The sequence below is a fragment of the Lissotriton helveticus genome, chromosome 5_1 (assembly GCF_964261635.1).
Source record: "Lissotriton helveticus chromosome 5_1, aLisHel1.1, whole genome shotgun sequence".
Classification (NCBI taxonomy): Eukaryota; Metazoa; Chordata; class Amphibia; order Caudata; family Salamandridae; genus Lissotriton; species Lissotriton helveticus.
Window position 1 is genome coordinate 1,557,893,407 of NC_136065.1, and position 14,380 is coordinate 1,557,907,786.

The following is a 14,380-nucleotide window of genomic DNA, read 5'->3' on the forward strand; positions in this document are numbered from 1 at the left end:
TTGGTGATAGTTCAGTAATTGTGACCTACCAATCTTATTTGCTGAGACCAATCTCTGTAAAGTACTGTGGATGGACGACTCCTTGGCGTGAGGAAGCAATTGTTGCTCAAGAGCTGACTGATGAGTGGGTCTTTGAAGATGTCTGCTTTCAACTTAATGAGCATCTTGTTCAAGTGATACCTAGAAGTCAAATCGTGCCCTAATCTGATTGCTGTAGGTCTAGTTACCAATTTTTCCCCCAAAATGTTGTTGATAATTCAAAAGAAAGGGGATAGAGGTTGTATAGTGTATTAATGACACCATTGCCCTAGACATCGAGATCTTCCAATGTGTCTTCAGCCTGATCATTATTCTTGGTTATAAGGAGTTTTTGGAATATTCCCCCAGTATTGGCTGAGTGGTATATAAAGGTTCTTTGTGATGTATGATCAGTGGAGCATACCGTTGGTTGAAGGAGTCCATCAAGTTTCTATAGCAAGAGCTAATTGTATAGTGCTCGATACCTGAGAATAGAAATAGCATATTTTAGGTAGAAGGTCTAGAGAGACTGAAGAGGGAATAAGAAGGAAAGGTGTGTGTGGAATATAAGAGTAAAGAATAGTGGGAGGATTAGGCAGGTGTAGGTCAGTCGAGGCTCTGTTTATTTATCTCTTGGGTGTTTTAAAAAACAAAAAAAATGTAATGGATGGCAGGCTACTTTCAGAGTGTGTTTGTAGTAGGGTAGATTACATGCTCTGTATTTAGGGAGGTTTGTATTTCTGTAGGTAAAAATACATTATTTTCCATTGTCCTACTGCATGTAATTGGTGTGTTTGTAAGTAGAGTTATTGGCACTTCTGAAGATACCAGCGAAAGCCACCCTGTGTGGGAGAATACATTTGCTGTGTTTTCCATTCTGTTACTGCCAGTTTATTCCCCAATACTAGGAGAAGAGTGGTTGGGAAATAGTCTGGTAGGCTAAGACATGGCTTGGATTTATACAAGAAGATGCCTAATTCTATTGTATTATTTTCTATGGTTAGTTGAGTATTGAAGGCTTTTTGTAGAAAATCTAGCATCTGAAGCCTTTTTACGTGTTTGCAGCTAAATAACATGTTTTAGATCTCATGTACATTCCCAGAAAGCCAACATGGTTGGAGTAAGAAATGGGATTGTCCTGTTATCCTGAATCTCTGATTGAGTTATTGCCCTTTGAGGCCCATCTCTCCCTGAATATGGTTCTGCCATCTGTTTTGATCTGCCACTGGGTGGTGGAATGTGATTGGGGTGTCTGTAATGGGAGTGTCGTCCACGTTTTTGAGAGCTTTTATGGGACTATGGATTACATTGTGTGAATGGTTAGTTTTGATGTGGTTGGTTTGATTGATCGTCTGGGTTGCAAATAGTGGGATAGTGTCAGTAAGGGCCAGCTCAATCCGCAGCCACATGGGGGTCCCTTGCGATTCAGTATCCAACGAGTTGGTATTAGGGAGAAAGCAGTTTGGTATCGTAGGAAGTCTGGCATGTGTATGCCTACTTTACAGTTATTCATTCTGAGTTTATTGGGGGAGGTTGTTGTCTCTCCAGAGGAAGTCTTAGCTTTATTTGTCTGTTTTGACGAAGGAATGTGACCGTGTATTGGGGAGCATGACTTCAGGAAGTTAACCCAGAGGGGCTATAATCGTCGTCTTTTTTTTCTGCCCCACCAAGTGATGAATTTCGGAGACCATACATGGAGTGAGAGTATCTTTAATAGTTTGGTTTCATTGGTTCTTTTAAATCTCTGCCAAACGAAATGTCCAGATGTTTAGTCATGTTTTGTTGCAATTTTAGACCTGTTGCGCCCATGAATAAAGAGAATCAGTGAATATTTAGAGGAAATATATCTTGCATTTTCCTATTGAGGGAGTATCCGGACACCACATCAAATTTGTTTCTCTTCAGTTACAATAGGGATGGACTTTTCTGCCTCCTCTATGAGTATCAAGATGTCACGTGCATACACTGCTACGGTTAGTTTGCCAGAAGAGAACGGAATTACTTTGATCTGATTAGGTCTCTCTGCTCAGTGAAGACAGGAGTGGTTATATTGCTTGACGGATTACTAGAGGGGATAGAGGCATCCCCAACGCGTTCCCTGGAAAAGACTGAACGGTTTGGAGAGATTATCATTGACTCTAATGCTTGCTTTGGGGTTAGAGTAAAGGGCAACAATCCTATGAATGAAGTCTTTTATGAATGAAGTCTTCTCCTAATTTGAATTTAGTGAGCACAGCCTTCTGAAAGGTCCAAAAGACCTAGTATGGAGCATTTTAGTCCTCTAAAGCAATAGCCCCTTTCTCCAACATGTGGGAGACTAGTCTAAAACTGTTGCATATAAGTCTGCACTTCAAGAACTGTGTTTGGGCTGGGTGAATTAAGTTGTACAGAACGTTCTCTAGTCTTAAATCCTTTATTTAATATATAGTAGTCCAGTAGCTGATTCAAACATTTGTTTCATTTCTCTCAATCACCTGTATTTCAGTTTACACCGTATGCAAATATTTTTGGAGTATAAAGTCCCCAGTTTCATGCAGATATAATTTTCTGATAGATACATCTGCCAGTGGATTCCTCGCCTTGTGAATATCCCCTTGCGTCCGCAACATTCGGAAATTCTTTTTGTAGCTTCACGCCGACGTCACAGAGGCACGGCATCGCGCGTGACTCCGCTGACGTCACCATAATAGGCCCACGCCGGCGTGATGACATCAGTTCCCTTTTTTCTGCGTCTATGCTAACGGTTTTCAAGGGATCGTCTGTAGCTGTAGTAACTTTGTTACTTTGTGTTTCTTCTAGTGTTTTCTTTGTCTTCTGTCGTGATGTCTACGAAGAAGATTGGATTTAAAGCGTGCGGAGAATGTGGCAAGATGATGTCTATCACTGATCCACACGAGTTCTGCGTTTGGTGCTTGAGCTCCGATCATGACGTCGAAGATTGTCCTTGTAAAAAGATGACTCCGAAGGCACTTCGGGAGAGGGAGACGAAACTTCCCCGTAGCGTAGTTGAAAAACAAAAAGGATAAAAAGAGTTCGAGGTCATGAACTCGGCGTTCGAGGTGTCGTTCGAGATCGCACTCTGAGTCGTCTTCGGTGCATGCTTCGAGGTCTTCGAGGAAGAAGCCTAAGAAGAGTCATGAATCTCGCCATCACTCTGAGAGACTCGAGTTCAAGGCCGAAGTCACAGGTGAAGTTACTTCGAAAGGAGACGGTGACCTCGGCTTCGGAAGTACAGGTCTCCGAGGGTGAGGCTTCGCGTGTGGATTCGCCTATGCCACCGAAGCAGTTGCCGAATCCTTCTCTGAATCCATCCCATCCTTCTGGTCAAGAAGATGAAGTTGAAGGTGATTAGGAAGAAGGAGAGGGCGAGGCTTCGTTGCCTGCGGGTTTGTCGACCCCGGTGCACCAGCCTGAGGTGGAGGCCGAGGTCGAGAAGACTCTGCTCCCTCAAGAGCAACCTGGGGGCTTTTATCCAGCCTTTCCGGCTCCAGGTCAGGATCCTACTCAGTTCCTGAATGCTATGTTTTGGAGTTTACTCCAGGGCAATGTACCCCTCTGGTGCACCGGTTGGTCCCACGGGTCCATTAGCATTTAATCTGGGTGTCCCCCAGGCTTATGCTCCTGCGCCTTTTATGCCTTTCACGCCGGCTACAACTCCGCATTGGCATTTTCAGGCGGCGCCGAAGCCTTCGATGCCGAATCCAGTTTGTCCTCGGGTTAAGCTGCCTCTTTCGAGTTCAACGTCGGCTCCAGTGGAGTCGGTATCTGAACCGTCGACTTTGTTTACAAAAGAGAGGTCGAGGCGTGAGGCACAAAGGCTTCTGGAAGAGGAGAAGGTATCGTGATGAAAATTTGGAGGAAGGTGAACTGCAGGATTCGGAGGATCCTTTTGATGACCTGAGAGAGGCTAGTGGTCTTGAGCTGTCTCCTGAGTGGGATTTGGCCTCTGTATCTGACGTACCTTCTAAGGATGTAACACCGTATCACGTTATTAAGAAGGGTGCAGACTTGTTGAATATTACTCTGCCTACTGCTGAATACAAGTCTAACATTCTAACTTAGATCCTTCACTCGCCTTCCTCCATTATTGAACTAATGCTCCCATTTAATGACGCTTTGGTTGAGCCTATTAATGAGGTGTGGAAAAAACCTCTGACCGCTCCTGCTGTTTGAAGGGCGGTTGCGAGAAGGTATAGAGTGGCACCTGGTGACCCGGACTTTTTGTCAACGCACCCCCTGCCAGAGAGTTTGGTTGTGCAGGCTGCCTGCTCAAAGAAGTCTGCGGGTGCTTTTCCACAGGTTCCTGGGGAGAAGGTAACAAGGAAGCAAGACCAGGCGGCAAAGAAATTCTTTTCCTCAGCCAGCATGGCGCTAAAGTCTACAAATGCAACTTGCCTGATGGGTAGATACATCCATGCTTTGATGGATTCCGTCATACAAAATTCCAGAGAACGATAGGAAGGATTTTCAGGAGGTGATTTCTGACACTCAGGCTGCGGCAAGGCGGGTAATCCAGAGTGGGTTGGACACTGCTGATTCAGTGGCGAGAGTGATGGGCTCTTCAGTGGCCACTAGGAGAGCTGCGTGGTTGAAATCTTCAGAATTTTCTGCGGATGTTCAGTCTGCTTTGATGCATTTGCCCTTTGATGGGTCAGGGTTGTTTGGAAAGAAAGCTGACGCTGCTTTAGAGCGGTTTAAAGACAGCAGAGCGACGGCAAAGTCTTTGGGCCTTCAGACCAGGGGCTCTTTTGGAAAGCGATTCAGAGGATTTGGCAGATCTTCGTTTCGGGCCTACAAACAATCGCAGCAGCAGCAAAATACGCTGTACAAGTCGTACAGGGGCAGACAAAGAGCTCGTCCTAGAGGTCGCCAAGCCTCCTCCTCTTCCCCTTCTCAACCTCCTGCCAACTCAGCAAAGCAGCCCTAGATCCGCCATTCCGGATCATGTGGGCCCAGTGGGGGGGTCGGCCTATCCATTTTCTGCGAGATTGGGAATTGATTACATCAGATCATTGGGTTCTCAATCTCGTGGAGAATGGGTATGCTCTTCCCTTTCGGGAATTTCCCCCAAATTACCCTCCTTGCCAGGGTTATTGTTCGGAGGACCACCTACTGCTCCTGCAGGAAGAGGTCCTGGCACTGTTCAGAAAGGGTGCGATTGAGGTGGTTCCGGAGCAGGAGAGGGGTCAGGGATGCTACTCCTGGTATTTTCTGATCCCCAAGAAGGATGGCAGACTTCGTCCAATCCTGGATCTCAGGATCTTGAATCTTTACCTGAAGCAGGAGAAGTTAAAGATGCTCACCCTTGCACAGGTTCTTCAAGCGCTGCTGGAAGAAGACTGGATGGTGTCAATCGACTTACAAGATGCGTATTTTCATATTCCCATCCTGAAGTCGCACAGGAAGTATCCGTTTCACGGTTGGATCGCAACACTACCAGTTTGCGGTCCTTCCGTTTGGTCTTACTACTGCACCTCGAGTCTTCACCAAGGTGATGGCTGCACATCTCAGAAGATCGGGGATACCGGTATTCCCGTATCTGGACGATTGGCTGATCAAAGCAGAATCTCCAGAAATGGGTTTTTCGATAAATGTACCCAAATCTCACCTGGTGCCCTCCCAGCACAACCTGTTCATAGGTGCGTTACTGGACACTACTGTGTGTCGTGCATTCCCTCCTCCTCAAAGGATTCGCGACATACAGGAAATGATTCCTTTATTTGACAATGGAGCGGTTGTTCCAGTCCTGAAGGTCCTTCGTCTGATGGCTTCTTGCATTCTGTTGGTCAGCCATGCATGCTGGCACATGAGGGCACTCCAGTGGTTCCTCCGCAGGCAGTGGTATCAGCACAGCTGAGATCTCAGGGAGTCAGTGAGGATCTCGAGAGAAACTGCAGTGGATCTGTCTTGGTGGAGCGTGGAAGGCAATCTGTCACAAGGAAAGCCTTTTCAACTACCTCCATCAGTGGCCACAGTGATAACCGATGCATCCACTCTATGGTGGGGTGCTCATCTGGAGGTAAAAGGTCTTTGGTCTCCAGAGGAAAGGTTGCTCCACATCAACCTTCTAGAGTTGTGGGCTATACGTTTAGCGCTCAAGGCCTTCCTCCCTCCCCTTTGCGGTCAGTCAGTTAAAGTCCTGAAGAACAACACGACCGCGGTATGGTATGTCAACAAGCAGGGAGGAGTGGGGTCGCAGTGTCTCAGCAGGGAGGCTCTGCGTCTCTGTTCCTGGGTTCAGGACCATCTGATTTGTCTGGTGGCAAATCATCTGGCCGGGGTTCTGAAAGTTCGTGCAGACAGTCTCAGTTCTCCATCGACCACGAGTGGAGGCTCCATCCAGAGGTAGTTCATTATGTCTTTCGGATGTGGGGATCTGAAAGACATAAAGTGGCAAACCAGTCTACCTCAGGTAGACTGGTTTGCCACTCACGAGAATGCTCACTGCCCGTTGTTCTGCAGTCTCCAGTTTCTGATGCAAGGAGCACTGGGGGACGCGTTTCAGTTGAGTTGGGACTCTCAACTCCTTTACGCGTTTCCTCCCATACCCTTGATTCCTCGTGTTCTGAGGAAGATAAGCCAAGACCGGGCCCAATTTTGATCGCCCCGGATTGGCCAAGAAGGGTGTGGTACACAGATCTTCTCCACCTCTCCTCGTGCCCTCCGCTCAGTCTCCCAGTGCCTCTGTGTCATCGTCGGCGCGAAGCTACAAAAAGAATTTCCGAATGTTGCTGATGCAAGGGGATATTCACAAGGTGAGGAATCCACAGGCAGATATTGTATCTACCAGAAAAAGCGTTACCGAAGGTAAGTAACTTGTTCTTTTGTTTCTTTGTTTGGCTTATTTGTTTCTCAAACACATACTCATCAAATATCTCCTGTGCCTAACTGTACATGTGCACAATTATGACACTTTCCAATCGAATTTGTTGTGGTAAGAGGAGTATAATGGTTACCATTCTGGAAGTTGTGCACAGCATGTCCTCTATCTAATGGCTGAAGGGTTCGCTCATGAACCGATCGATACTCTAATGGTGTTTGTTTGAGAGGGATACTCGGTCTATAGAAGAACCCAATGGAAGAGTTTTAATCTTGCACATAGGTGATATCATCTGAGCAAAGCCATGTAACATTTCTACGAGATGGGGACTCCTGAAATGTAAAATGATACAATCCCCTTCCCTGTTCTTTGGATGAATATCAAGCCAGGCCACACTTCTCACGAGCACCAGCTCCTGAAACAAATCGCCCACCCAACCCGAACTAATTTTCAGCCAATACAATGATTTGTTTATCAGTGTCACATAGTCTTCTTTAACCTCTATTTATAATTCGGGATAATTTGTCAAAATTATAACCTGGGGTACATTTGGGTGGTAGTTGTGGGCAATGCAGGTGGTTCTTGCATAGCAACGCGCAATGGCTAATGGGTAGGAGGAGCAACAATCCCACGGTTCTTACTTTGTAGTACTGCATTATCAACAATTAGGCCTCATGATGGGGCCCTTTGCACTGAGGGGGGGTATTGGATACAAGAGATGCAGAAGGTGCAAAAGGTACATTTCCATCAACAATCCCATTCTTTGTGACCGTGACAAAGTTGAGCATCTCTAGCTGTTGTGCTTGGCCCAGCACTAACCTAGGGGGTTCATTTCCGGTCATTAATCTCACACCTAAACCATCTGGCTGCAATTTTTTAAGTCGTTATGTGGGTGTCGATGGTATCCAGGCGTGAATATATGGGTAAGAGTTACTGTTTTAACAAAACCTTAAACCAGTCATCCAACAAGCATTTACAATGCAATGGTCTCGGCATTCTTAAAGTTAGAGCTATTGGCATTGCTCATGATATTATTTTTATTTATGTTTTTAAAACATAAATAAATGGCATTGTCATTTACAATGCCAATAGCAGGGCAGGAGAGCAAGCACAACGAACGAGGGGGCAGGACTGCAAGCACAACCAACATGGGGGGCCAGGAGAGTCAGCACAACCAGCAAGGGGGAGGAGGGGGCAGGAGAGCAAGCACAACCAACGGGGGGAAGTAGAGCAAGCACAACCAACCAGGAGAGCAAGCACAACCAACCCGGGGGGGGGGGAGGGGCAGGTGAGCAAGCTCAAGCAACGAGGGGGCAGGACAACAAGCACGAGGTGGCAGGAGAGCAAGCACAACCAATGGGGGGGGCAGGAGAGCAAGCACAACCAGCCATTGGGGGAGGGGGGCAGGAGAGCAAGCACAACCAGCGAGGGGGGGGGGGGGCAGGAGAGCAAGCATAACCAACGAGGGGGGCAGGAGAGCAAGCACAAGCAACGAGGGGGCAGGACAGCAAGCACGAGGTGGCAGGAGAGCAAGCACAACCAACAAGGGGGGCAGGAGAGCAAGCACAGCCGAGGGGGGGGGGGGCAGGAGAGCAAGCACAAGCAACCGGGGGGGGGGGGGCAGGACAGCAAGCACAAGCAACGAGGGGGCAGGACAGCAAGCACTAGGGGGCAGGAGAGCAAGCACAACCAAGGAGGGGGGGGACAGGAGAGCAAGCACAACCAACGATTGGGGGGGGGGGGCAGTAGAGCAATCACAACCAACGAGGGGGGACAGGAGAGCAAGCACAAACAACATGGGGGGCAGGAGAGCCAGCACAACCAGCGAGGGGGGGGGGAGGAAAGCAAGCGCAACCAACAAGGAGGGGCAGGAGAGCAAGCACAAGCAACGAGGGGGGGGGGGCAGGAGAGCAAGAAACGAGTGGGCAGGACAGCAAGCACAAGGTGGCAGAAGAGCAAGCACAACCAACGAGGGGGGGGGCAGGAGAGCAAGCACAACCAACGAAGGGGGGCAGGAGAGCAAGCACAACCAATGGGGGCAGGAGAGCAAGCATAACCAACGAGGGGGGCAGGAGAGCAAGCAACGAGGGGGGGGCAGGAGAGCAAGCACAACCAACGAAGGGGGGCAGGAGAGCAAGCACAACCAACGAGGGGGGGCAGGAGAGCAAGCACAACCAACGAGGGGGGTGGTGCAGGCGAGCAAGCACAACCAATGAGGGGGGCGGGCAGGAGAGCAAGCATAACCAACGAGGGGGGGCAGGAGAGCAAGCACAACCAGCCATTGGGGGAGGGGGGCAGGAGAGCAAGCACAACCAGCGAGGGGGGGGGGGGCAGGAGAGCAAGCATAACCAACGAGGGGGGCAGGAGAGCAAGCACAAGCAACGAGGGGGCAGGACAGCAAGCACAAGGTGGCAGGAGAGCAAGCACAACCAACAAGGGGGGCAGGAGAGCAAGCACAGCCGAGGGGGGGGGGCAGGAGAGCAAGCACAAGCAACCGGGGGGGGGGCAGGACAGCAAGCACAAGCAACGAGGGGGCAGGACAGCAAGCACTAGGGGGCAGGAGAGCAAGCACAACCAAGGAGGGGGGGGGGGGACAGGAGAGCAAGCACAACCAATGATTGGGGGGGGGGGGGCAGTAGAGCAATCACAACCAACGAGGGGGGACAGGAGAGCAAGCACAAACAACATGGGGGGCAGGAGAGCCAGCACAACCAGCGAGGGGGGGGGGAGGAAAGCAAGCGCAACCAACAAGGAGGGGCAGGAGAGCAAGCACAAGCAACGAGGGGGGGGGGCAGGAGAGCAAGAAACGAGTGGGCAGGACAGCAAGCACAAGGTGGCAGAAGAGCAAGCACAACCAACGAGGGGGGGGGGGCAGGAGAGCAAGCACAACCAACGAAGGGGGGCAGGAGAGCAAGCACAACCAATGGGGGCAGGAGAGCAAGCATAACCAACGAGGGGGGCAGGAGAGCAAGCAACGAGGGGGGGGGCAGGAGAGCAAGCACAACCAACGAAGGGGGGCAGGAGAGCAAGCACAACCAACGAGGGGGGGCAGGAGAGCAAGCACAACCAACAAGGGGGGTGGTGCAGGAGAGCAAGCACAACCAATGAGGGGGGCGGGCAGGAGAGCAAGCATAACCAACGAGGGGGGGGGCAGGAGAGCAAGCACAAGCAACCGGGGGGGGGGGGCAGGACAGCAAGCACAAGCAACGAGGGGGCAGGACAGCAAGCACTAGGGGGCAGGAGAGCAAGCACAACCAAGGAGGGGGGGGACAGGCGAGCAAGCACAACCAACTATTGGGGGGGGCAGTAGAGCAATCACAACCAACGAGGGGGGACAGGAGAGCAAGCACAAACAACATGGGGGGCAGGAGAGCCAGCACAACCAGCGAGGGGGGGGGAGGAAAGCAAGCGCAACCAACAAGGAGGGGCAGGAGAGCAAGCAAAAGCAACGAGGGGGGGGGGCAGGAGAGCAAGAAACGAGTGGGCAGGACAGCAAGCACAAGGTGGCAGAAGAGCAAGCACAACCAACGAGGGGGGGGGCAGGAGAGCAAGCACAACCAACGAGGGGGGCAGGAGAGCAAGCACAACCAATGGGGGCAGGAGAGCAAGCATAACCAACGAGGGGGGCAGGAGAGCAAGCAATGAGGGGGGGCAGGAGAGCAAGCACAACCAACGAGGGGGGGCAGGAGAGCAAGCACAACCAACGAGGGGGGGCAGGAGAGCAAGCACAACCAACGAGGGGGGTGGTGCAGGAGAGCAAGCACAACCAATGAGGGGGGCGGGCAGGAGAGCAAGCATAACCAACGAGGGGGGGGCAGGTGAGCAAGCACAAGCAACGAGGGGGGGCAAGAGAGCAAGCACAAGCAACGAGGGGGCAGGACAGCAAGCACAAGCAACGAGGGGGGGGGCAGGAGAGCAAGCACAAGCAATGAGGGAGGGGGCAGGAGAGCAAGCACAAGCAACGAGGGGGGCAGAACAGCAAGCACAAGCAACGAGGGGGCAGGAGAGAAAGCACGAGGTGGCAGGAGAGCAAGCACAACCAACGGGGGGCAGGAGAGCAAGCACAACCAACGAGAGGGGGGGCAGGAGAGCAAGCGCAACCAACGAGGGGGTCCAGGAGAGCAAGCACAACCAACGAGTGGGGGGGCAGGAGAGCAAGCACAAGCAACGAGGGTGGGCAGGAGAGCAAGCACAAGCAACGAGGGGAGTGGCAGGAGAGCAAGCACAACAAGCGAGGGGGGGCAGGAGAGCAAGCACAACCAGCGAGGGGAGGCAGGAGAGCAAGCACAACTGAAGAACTGTAATCTTCATTCTCAGGGGTCTCACTAATACAAAGAACTTGGCACAGAAGCTGAAATATGAAAAGACATCTTTATTAAACTTAATTAAGTGAGACTACGTCACACAGAAGCCTTGGCAATAGAATGAGGCAGTCTAAAGAGTACAAAACACAGAGGCCTTTTATATGCTTAGGGTTACAAACTCAGCATAAAATAAAGGGGCAGTCCTAGCTTCTGCAAGCATGCAAAATACCTAATATGGACATACAAGATCTGCAAAATATTAGCCAATAGAACATTTAAAAAAAAGCATCATATAACCAGAAGGTCCCCCTTACGTCGTGTTTCTGCCCAACCCACAAGTAAATTAATTACAGCACCTATAGGTCAATCAGTAATGGCAGGACATGTCTGTATGCAGTTAGGCCAGCTGGTGTCTGAGATTGATTTCAAAGCAAGGACAGAGGGGGGTTTTTCAACACGTTGCAGTCCAAAGGGCAGAGACACTTCATGAATAGAGCAGCCTGTGTAAAGGCAACACAAATTGATGACAAATGTAAGATGGAGTAAAAATGAAAGAACCTCAGACCCTGCTTTTGCCATTACACAGGCAAATCCTAAAATTATTTTGCAAACATTTTCAGGGCTCCTAGTTATTTCAGCGACTATTGACAATGCCAGTAAAACAATAAGAATCAGTCTCCAAACACCCATTCTATGCAATCGCACGGGAAATACCCAGAGTCCGTCGAAGCCTCTCTGGCAGGCTTCTATTGTCCATCAAATCTGCTTCTGTTGTTTTCTTCCGCATGGGCCTTTTCATTCAGGCCTTTCCTGAAAAATGGTGCTTCTCAGTATCCGTTGGAGTGCCTTCCTGGCAAACACTCACAGCTCACTTGAAAGTCTCAATGCAGTGCACCAATATATTTCCTGTGCTGCAGGCACTACAGATATTATGCTCTTCGTTAGTCATGTTATATCAAAGAACAACGGTTCCTGTGGTATAATACTTATTAATATAAACTTGATATGTAGCTTAATAGCAATTGACACTAACACAGAGGGTTGACAGGGATGGCGGAAAGGAATACACAACCAATTATATACATTTCAAAAATGTTTACTTCATTATATCAGTAGTATTCAATCATATTTAAATTGTCACACAGTCATGTGAATATAAAGACACAAACAAGGTGCACAGTGTCCCAAGTGTACATGTGAAACCAAAATGACACTACATACAACATAAACTACATAAGGGCACAGTGGTTTCTTATTGGATACATGAAGAAAGTCAGGCAAATGACCAAACAAGGCATAAATAATTATTATAGTGGTTCTACACGATCGTAGGCACTATTTTAGTGGTTCAATTCCTTGTGGCGTCGACGGCGTTTCGACACTCAGGGATACGGGTCTCATCAGGACAGGGCAATGTGGGACATCTACAATTAAAAGGACGAGGTGGGAGTGAATATAGTGTATGACAATTGTTAACCATTATAAATATGGACAAGGGACCAAAAATACCTGGATAATATCTTGTATTCACCCATGCATGGTGAAGAATAAAAACTCACTTACAGGTAACCCAGCCGGGTACTGTTATAGAAAAAGAGAAAAAGTGGCGGGATAAAAATCAATTAAGCAGGACTAAGGGTTTTGTTCTTATCACACAGCCATATTTATTATGTGTGACTTTCCACCATCATATGTGCAGGTATAGTACTTACCACATGTAGTGGTCAAGGAACAGGGATGAAGGGTGTACATACAATGGCGCTTTCAATATTTTCACAGGACAATGCCTGTTAAAAATAATATATGCAAAACGCGATGTTAATGAATACCTTCATTTGCGTATATTGTAAGGTCAACATATTATTACAATGTTTAATTTTAAGTTTAGAATTTTACTTGAGCACATGGGAATTGCGCCAGATAACATAGATTGCACCAGCGTCTTCGATAGAGATGAATTCGATATATTCAACAGGACGATGCCCGTTCAGAAAAAGTAATAATGAACAGAAGAGAACGCGTCATTGATAATGTCAAAAGCACATTTCTCGCCGTATCCCAGGTCGATAAAACCCTTAAGTTATCCGTACTACAAACATTTACCTGTGTAATGTGGCGCCCGATAGTGTGTCACAGTTGTCTCGATTGATGTGTTGAAAGGCATCTCCCCGCCCTTCCGGTTACCAACTCTTGTCAGACATGACGGTGAGAGTCAAGAAAACTCGATCACCGTCCGGTCTTGTAGTCGAATGTGGCGACAGTTACTGCTGCCTAGTCGCTTATACCCGTTGCCTGTAAAGACTGTCCCGAGTCTGGCATTAGTTGTAACAAAATCGGGCATGGTGGGAATTATTTATATTTTTTAAATTCAGGTAATTTGTGAAAATTGCAGCTTATTGCAGTGGCAATCTATAATATACAACATAGCATCTTTCTTATGGAATACATGTCCACAATGTAGTTATACTAATGGTCATCGCACTACTTTGTCAATTCATAAGGAAAAATGCATATTCATTCAAAAGATGAAGGTCAATTATACAATTTACTTATTACGGAAGACGTAGATTAGATCTTCCATCAGCACCTACAGTGATTTACAAGAGGCTATGATTATGTCTCAGTAGTACATTAATTTCGGAAACGAATGAGGGGAATCCTTGCTTATTTTTGGACATATATCCACTTGTCACAGTATTCAGTATAATACACTTAAAATAACACTTGTAACGCACAATATATATTGTTGCAACCGATACACAATAGAGTATAACGTACTTATTATGGAAAGTACAATTTACATAGTGAAGACACAATCGGATCCTTTGTCAGCGTCTACGGGGAAATTGTAAATACATGTCTATATAGTATTGCTTCTCAGGAGAACAAGTTAGTTACTTATATTTGACACATATCCTCTCCATTCATCAGCAGAGTTTAGACCATGATTGATAGTCAAGTCTATCAATCCAGTGACATTCTCTACGTTGTAAAATCTGTGAGATGTCACCTCCTCTGTCTGGCATCGTTATGCTGTCAACAACCTGCCATTTGATTTGATCTGCAGTATGATTATGGTCTCTGTAATGTGCTACAAGTGGTGCTGTCAGGACTGATTTCCTGATCCGACTCCGATGTTGGCCTATCCTTGCTTTAATGGGCTGTTGTGTCTGCCCAATGTAGGGTAGCCCGCAAGGACACCATATGCAATATACAACACTGCGTGTATTGCAGTTTG